This window comes from Oryctolagus cuniculus, chromosome 16 (assembly GCF_051225735.1).
Source record: "Oryctolagus cuniculus isolate XC-2025 breed Fujian yellow rabbit chromosome 16, ASM5122573v1, whole genome shotgun sequence".
Classification (NCBI taxonomy): Eukaryota; Metazoa; Chordata; class Mammalia; order Lagomorpha; family Leporidae; genus Oryctolagus; species Oryctolagus cuniculus.
In genome coordinates, this window is record NC_142882.1 from 54,719,855 (window position 1) to 54,728,656 (window position 8,802).

Sequence of the window (8,802 nt, forward strand, 5' to 3'; positions counted from 1 at the left end):
TGAAGGATATCCACACAACGGAGTACTGGGCCACCACGAAAGGCAAGAGCTAGTGATTTGTGAAACAAACACACTGAGTGACAGAAGCCACATACCAGAGGCTACCTGATGCAGGCTTTCATGGATGTGGATTCGTAGAAAAGGCAAAATGAATCTACAGTGGCAGAAAGTGAAGCAGTGGTTCCCAGAGGTTGGGAGTGGGAATGCCGATTGCAAATGTAAGGAGAACCTCTTGGTGATGGTTTAGTTACATGACAGGTGTTCACAGTGGTCAAAACTGATGGACCTGTGTGCTTAACATGGAAGCATTTTGAGCGTAATTAGACCCCTGTAAAATCGATTCAAAAAGAGAAATTAAGCGGAGGCACTGCAGTGTGGCGGGCTAAGCCTCCACTTGGCAATGCTTTTAGACACATACAGGAGAGCTGTTCTGAGTCCTGGCTGCTTTGATTCCTGTCCAGCTTCCTGCTGTTGCATCCTGGGAAGAGGTAGGTTATGGCCCAAGTGCTGGGTCCCTGCTCCCGACACGGGAGACCTGGATGGAGTTCTGGATTCCTGGCTTCAGCTTGGATCAGCTCTGGTTATTGTGGGCATTTGGGGAGTAAATCAGCCAATGGGAGAGCTCTTGCTCTCTCTCTCTCTCAAGTGGATGAAAATAAATAAAACTTCAACATTTTAAAAAAGAAACATCAAACAAGCAAAAGGTAATAAAAAATAAAAATACCATTTGATTTTTATCAGGGGCTCAAGATGCATGGGCTAATTCCTAAAGCAAATGTTCTTATGAAAGAAGACAGAAAACTGTTACCAATAAGAAAAAGTCCGCATCTTGACCATGTTCTCCCTGCAATCCCTGGCTTTGGGAAGCAATGATACATCCGTCACCCGAGCACGAGGAAGAGGGGATGGGAGCTCCATCCAGTCTTTGAGGGGAGCGCTCCATTCCTACTGATGCAGGGGTTTTCCTGCCCAGATGCCCGGGAGAGATTGGCCATTTTTCTTCTTAGTCCCACAGCTGCATACATACTGGGCTCTCAGCTCCCCTCTCCTTCTTAGGGGTTCCAGGAGGTACAGAACACAGATCACACTGGCCTTTACCCAGAACAGGAGAGGAGAAAGGAATCTCCACAGGGACTTAACAAAAACGTCTGCTGAAGAGTCAACTTATTTTATTGTCTGGCGAAACCGCGAAGAGTTTATAAGCAAACAGACTATTTTTTTTCTTTGAGCTTTATATTTCATTGACAAATAGTGTGTATTTTATAATGCAGGCTGCTGACATCTGTTATAAACAAGGCTCTGAAATGGTATTTGGACAAAGGGCTAGATGAAAGTGCCTTCGTGCTGTGGGAGGGGCGTCTATGACTCACATGGAAAAGAAAAAAACCTGCGTGTTCCAAGGGCTCCCTGGAGGAGGAGTCCACAAGGGGCTGAAAGGGAAGGAATTAACAGTGAAATCCAACCGTGTGGACTTTTTGGAACCTGGTTCTGGTTTTCAAAGAGGATGGTCTCTTACGTGACCCACACGTGAAGGGACAGAGAGGCAAACAACAAACCCTGCCTCCCCGTCCCCTGATATCCTGGGCTGTGAAGCAGCAGGGGGCTGACGCTGCACAGCGGGGTAGGCTGCTGCCTGGGACCCCGGCGCCCGAATCAGAGCAGTGGTTTGGTTCGAGTCCCGGTTGCTCCGTCCAATCCAGCTCCCTGCTAGTGTGCCTGGGAAAGCAGTGGAAGATGGCCCAAGTGCTGGGCCCCCGTACCCACACGGGAGACCCGGATGGAGTTTCAGACTTCTGGCTTAGACCTAGCCCAGTCCCAGCTCTTGAGGCTATCTGGGGAATGAACCAGCTGATGGCAGGTGCGCTCGCTCTCTCTGTGTCACCCTGCCCTTCAGATAAATAAATCTTTTTTTTTTTTTTTTTTTTTTTTTTTGACAGGCAGAGTGGACAGTGAGAGAGAGAGACAGAGAGAAAGGTCTTCCTTTGCCATTGGTTCACCCTCCAATGGCCGCCGCGGCTGGTGCGCTGCGGCCGGCGCACCGCGCTGATCCGATGGCAGGAGCCAGGAGCCAGGTGCTTTTCCTGGTCTCCCATGGGGTGCAGGGCCCAAGCACCTGGGCCATCCTCCACTGCACTCCCTGGCCACAGCAGAGGGCTGGCCTGGAAGAGGGGCAACCGGGACAGAATCCGGCGCCCCGACCGGGACTAGAACCCGGTGTGCCGGCGCCGCTAGGCGGAGGATTAGCCTAGTGAGCCGCGGCGCCGGCAGATAAATAAATCTTAAAACTAATAGTGAAGCAAGAGATGTGATTCTTTCATTGTCAGTTCCCTGAGCACAGGAGCCCCCACCCCTTACCTGGGCTCCCGTGTGGACACTGGGGTGCGTTCACTAGTGCTGCACGCTCTTCTCAGGGGGCCCTCAGGGTTCCACAGCGGGCAGCCGTTACCCCTGCAGATGGTGCGTGGCCTGTGGGATGGCCCCAGCACCCGGCATGACTGGTTATGAACGGGGATGGGAGCGGCTGCCTGTGTGTGGTGGGTGTGGGGCGCTTGCAGGGGAGTGCTGTTCCTAGCCAGAGATCCCCAGGAGAACAAGGGGGCTCTTTCTCAGGTGGAACCGTGAGTAAGGGGAGCTCCCCAGCACTCAAGGTCACTTTCTGGGCCCACTGCCTGGGCGAGCAAGGCTTCTCTCTGTGAAAGTTTTCTTCAAAACAAAGGCGATTTCCAAAGCTCTGTCCTTGGTGCTCACCTCTGTTCTTAGTGCTTGGCAGTATCATCCACCCCAAGGCCTCATTCCTCATCTCGATCCTTCCCGGGTCTCTCTGGCCTGGCCTTGAGTCTGGGAAGGGGAATCCAACCCAAGCAGGGCCCTCTGGGCGCGTATAGTCAATACAGGAGCCGCCTACGGGCCTTGATTGGGTGGAGAGGGGAATACAGGGGTGTGTGCAGGGTGTAGGGCGAGGCAGGACGAGGGCAGGGTCCTGGGGTCAGGGCTGTGTTTGCAGAGTGTGCATGATCTTGGGACACGAACAGGGAGTTGCCCAGAGAGCAAGGAGCTGGTGGAGGAAGTGCACTCTGGGTAGAAGCATCATCGTAAAGGAAGGCATCCCAAGCATCTGGACTTGGATTCTAATATTAATAAGAATAATTACTTATAATATTATTAAGCAAACCCCCATGTTACTCTTACCATGTGCAAGGTGCTACCGAAGCTTTCCAAGCCCAGGCCAAACGGTGCTGCTCCCATGAGACCATTCCTGAGCCTCCTCCTGGAAGCAGCTCTGCCCTCCTCTGCACTCAAGGCCAGGACGCGTGGTTTTCTCCCTTACTTCGCAGCACAGTGAACACAGGGTGCTAGGTCTCCCCTCTTTAGCCGTAAGCTCTGAGGGTCTGAGTACAGAATCGAGCTTTGGGGCTCAAGCACCCAACAGAACACCTTGCACACAGTCACTACTGAAAAAACTGTGCTCCCTGAATGAGTGAGGGGGTGGATGAGGGAGTGAGTGGTTTCTGCAGGTGCTACTGTCCTGGCCTGCTGTCACTTTTCCTTCTCTGAACCAGTGGTTGACATTTGGGACTCAAACTCTGTCTGCAGTGCAGGACTTTTATCAGAGGACAAGACATGGCCACCTTGTCCCACTTCATCCAGGGTCACTGCATTTTTTTTTTTTATCTTGGCCAAAGTTAATAAACGCTATGAACCAACCATTTTAGTCATCCTTCACTTCCCTAAATCTCCTTTCTTCCCATAACCCCACTCTAGCACCGGCTTTCCCACAGCTTCCTGTTTTCCTATCTGCTGGCTTCTGGGTGCCCCTGACCCCAGGGTGACAGTGCCTTTCTGAAAATCACTTCATCCTGATGGTGAGCACCCTGTGTTTCACCCAGAGAAATGCAGAGAATGTTCTGGAAGCTCCTGGTACCCAGTGTCTCTCCGCACTGTAGTTCCTTTAAAGTCCCCGAGTTGCCCACATTGCCCACGTTCCATCTCTCCCCCACCTCTCCCTTGGTGACACATACATTATGTCCACATTTTTAGTCTCATGGTTTTCCCCGGGAAGGGCTCAGCAGGTCTACAGATCAGCTTTTTCTTTCCTTTACATTCTGAGCAACACTGGGCTCGTCCCCATCTCCTGTGTCAGGAAAAGCTCTCGGCTCCGTGTCTCACTGTCTGTCTGTCTGTCCAGCTCCATCTCTCCCAGCCCTTACAGAAAGTTTCCCTTCACGTTCCCTGCAATAATTTAAAAGCCCAAACTTCTAGGTTTTTTTTTTAAGACTTATTTTATTTATTTGAAAAGCAGAGTGACAGGGAGAGGGAGAGAGAGACAAAGAGATCTTTCGTCCACTGGATCACTCCCTAAATGGCTCTAATGATGGGGAATGGGCCAGGCTAAAGCCAGGAGTCAGGAACTCTAGCTGGGTCTCCCAGATTGGGGGAAGGGACCCAAGCACTTGGCCATCTTCCACTGCTTTCCCAGGCCATTAGCAGGGAGCTGGACCCATGCTCCTATGGGACGCCAGCGTCAGAGGCGGTGGCCTTTAGACTTCATTTCATGAGCGTATTGATGGAGCACATATCAAGTGCCAAGCCTGAGTGAGTGGCTCGGTGGATGGGAATGTGGTGCTGAGAGCCCTGGGAGCAGGTGGGGAGGTGCTGAGAAATGTCAGGGTGGAGCCGTCCAGCGCTGAGGCCAGGATGCAGTGTGGAGGGGCAAGACCAGGCCCTCGGGTGCCTGCAGCAGATAGAACATTCCAGGCACACAGAGGGGGTGGAGCCCTGGCCTCTGGCCCTTTGGTCTCTCTCCGGCTCTGTTAACTTGGGCACTTTGCTCACCTGTCGGGGGCTGTCCCCAGCTCCACCTTAGGCGTCTTCAGAAGAAAGCTGCTGTCACTTCCTCCTGCATACTTTGCAACTGCTGGAAGCAGGAGGCAGGAGGGGAATGGCCTAGGCTGGGTGGGAGGCAGTGTCCACCAGGGGAGGGGAGGGGGGCCTTTTAAATGGAGTGGAAACTTTGTCCTCTGGGTAAAGAGAGCTCCATTCCTGCCTCCAGATGAAGGCACAGATGATCAATAGCTTTTGGCCTGGGTGTGGGGCTGTCCAGGCCGCTAATAGCTCTGGGGCCATTTCCACCCACGTGTCTCCCCAAAGCTGTGTGTGCAGCATTTCATAGGTCCTTGGCTTCTCTCCCGCCATCTGCACAGCCACGGGGTGAGGGGCGTGTTCTCTCTCTCTCTCTCTCTCGACATGGCAATGTGTGTTAGGTTGCCTTGGATTAACCAGGCAACCATACACCTTTAGAAGGGAGCTGGATCAGAAGTGGAACAGCCAGAACTTGACCTGGCGCTCAAATTGCATGCTGGGGTTTCAGCGGCAGCCTCTGTTTGTTTTTGAAGCAAATTGACTCTGAGGTTAGCTCTCTTTTTATGGGCTTCATTTCTTACACTTGGCCATGAGGGTTATCTAGAGAGTGAGCAGGACTTGGTTCTCCTGGAATCGGGCAAGGTTGCCATTTGTGGGTGGAAGGAGATGCCAGCCGGGCTGCACAGCAGTGGGTTTGCCTCCCTCGAGTTTAGACCCTTGGTTTGTGAGTCCTACACCAATTGTAGCCAAATTAGAGCAACTGGCTCATTTGATTTTGATGATTTATAGTCATTTTCTGTGTTCTTTTAATTTTTTTTTTTCGTATTGCGGTAGAGGAGGAAGAGAAACCCACCATTTATAGAATGCCCATTATGTTCTGGGCTCTTTATGTGTGTTAGATAATTTAATTCTCACAATATCTTGTGAGGAAAGCATTGTAATCTCTACTTCACAGACGGGAAACCTGGCAGAGAAAAAAGTGTCTTACAATCACAGGTGCAGCATGTGCAAGGTGTATTAGCAGGAAGCTGGAATGGAAGCAGAGCAAGTGGAACTCAAACCAAGCACTCTGATATGGGACACGGGTGTTCCACATGGTGACTTCACATCTGGGCCAAACACCTGCCCTGACAGTTGTGTCTCTCGTTGTAAATAAATACACGGGCACCTGAGTTACAACACTGTTCTCTCTGAGACGTACTGGTGTGAAGCAGCGTCCCTGAAGACTATCATTTTGCAAATAGAGGAAATGATGTTTCTACAGAACTGAGGCCCACATCGGGGCAGGTGTATTTTTTAAGGTGAATGCTACTTTCAGACTGAGTGGCCAGGTGGTCTTTCTGGGTCACACCCTGTGTCGTTCATTATGGGCATTAAAAAAATAGTCAACTAGCTCATGGACACTGACAGTTTCTTCCTTAGAACCCCAGGAAGTTAAGTCATTTCTTCCACTGAGCCAACTGTGTGTGCTGACGGCATCTGAATCCTAAGTGTTACTTCTTCCTTCATGGCCTGAATTCTTAGACATCTTTATTTTACTAAGCCAGCAGGCATACCAGTGCCTGGGTTCAAATACCTCTGTAAATATCCCACCAAGGAGCTCGTCATCCGGATTCTAATGGAGGCAGCCCAGTGAATAAAGGGTCTAGGGAGTCCCACGAGGCCAGAAACACGATGTACAGTGTCGCTCCCCCTCTTCGTGGAGGAACGACACTAAGCCCTGCCTAGGCTTCATATTCGAGTCACGGCACCATTATGTCGCTCCCCCTCTTCGTGGAGGAACGACACAGGACCCTGCGCTGTTCTTTCGTCTGCTCGGCCCTCCCCGGGTTTGCTGCTGGTTCTTCCCGGGTTGGCTACTATCCCTTCCACCTCCGTGGAAGGGCAGTTCCCCCTGGCCACATTCCCCACTTCCGCAGGGGAGCGGCACACCGCCGGCCGGCTTTCTCGGGGGCTGCACGGGTGTTCCTTCAGCTAGATGTTCCCCTTAGATGTTCCCCATAGATGTTCCCGGTGCATGCCGTCTCTCTCCTCCTTTATAGTCCTCCTCCGCCAATCCCAACTCGGCTGCCCACACGCCGAGTACGCTGCTCTCCTCCAATCAGGAGCAAGTCCTACAGTTTATTAGCTGAACTGGAGGCAGCTGTGCGGAAGCTGTTTACTTCTCTCCCAGCGCCATATTGTGGGAGAGCAGATGCATAGAATAAGTCTTAATTCCAGTAACTCAGTCCAGTCCGGTTTGCTCCCCACAGATCCCCCTTTCTTTTTATTTTTTGGCGTTGATACGCGCCTGTCTTCGGTGTCCCGCGGCACACACTCTGCTCTGCTTGCTAGAGTTGCCACAGGCTCTTACAAGTCCTATCAATCAGGCAAACCGAATCCGGGTCCTCTCTTCGCCATGTTGTGAGGAGGTTTTTAGGCGCTGATGCGTGCCTGTGTTCGGTGCCCTGCAGCGCATGCTCTGCTCTGCCTGCAGGGGCTTACAAGCCCTATCAGGCAAACCGAATCCAAGCCTTCTCATTGCCTTTTTGTGGGGAGGCCTTACTGATGTTAATTCGTGCCTGTCTTCGGTGACCTGCGGCGCATAAGCTGCTAGCCGCCGCAGGTGCTCATCGTGCTCATCGCCTCACTTAATCAGGCAGACCGAATCCAAGCTCTCACATTGGAGTGTTGTAGGGAGGCCTTTCTATTTCTCTATTTCTCTATCTCCGGGCATTCCTATTTCTCCCATTTTACTTCTATCTTCCAGCATTCCTATTTCTCTTTTACTTCTAAACTTCTGTTTCTCTTATCCCCGCAGCTTCCCGGCACCTCGCCCTGCCGGCAGGCTCCGCCCCGAGGCTATTTCTCCGCGGCTTTCCGGCTGAGCCGCTTCAGCCCGCTTTGCGCACACACTCCGCAGTCTCGCACTTAACCCTTTCGCGTCTGAACCACGGCCTCGCGCCAGCCCCGTTCCCTATCTATTCACGCCCCGTGCTCTCTCTGCACGCGGCGGCTTCCGCGAGTCACACAGCGTAGCTTACGTGTCCGCCACTAGCATTCAATCTAAGTTCCCCGGGCTAGCCTGGCGAATTCAACCCAGCTTACGTCTCCGCCCCACGGTTTGGCTTCCCGTCCTTTGCTCCCCAGGCTAATCAGACGGATCCCAATCTGGCTTACGTTTCAGCTTCTGGTTTCAACTTTTCGCCCCCTATTCCCGGGCTAACTTGAGAATCCCAAAGTGGCTTTCGTGTCCGCCTTGGCCTGCCCCCCACGGCTTCAATTTCCCTAACATTTTTCTCTACCCGGTATGTTTCCCCAAGTTTTCCTCCAACAATATTCCTCCCTCATTTCTCCTGGCCTCTCCCCACAGTCCGTATCCGAGTCTGTTTGTTCTAGCTTTCACTTTCGCTTTCGACCTTAGAGATTTCTCCCAGCTTCCCCCTGTAGTCCGTATCTGAGTCTATGCCTAGGCTTTCAATAGCTTCTTCCGGCACCTTTTTCGTCCGGCTTTTCCCTAGGCTGTTTGCTAGTCTCTCTCTCCGATATTTTCCCTAGGCTGTTTGCTAGTCTCTCTCTCCGATATTTTCCCATTTCTTCCCGTTTCTTCCCTCCTAAGTTTCATATCCGTCCTAGGTTTCCTATCCGAGTCACGGCACCATTATGTCGCTCCCCCTCTTTGTGGAGGAACGACACTAAGCTCTGCCTAGGCTTCATATCCGAGTCACGGCACCATTATGTCGCTCCCCCTCTTCGTGGAGGAACGACACTAAGCCCTGCCTAGGCTTCATATCCGAGTCACGGCACCATTATGTCGCTCCCCCTCTTCGTGGAGGAACGACACAGGACCCTGCGCTGTTCTTTCGTCTGCTCGGCCCTCCCCGGGTTTGCTGCTGGTTCTTCCCGGGTTGGCTACTATCCCTTCCACCTCCGTGGAAGGGCAGTTCCCCCTGGCCACATTCC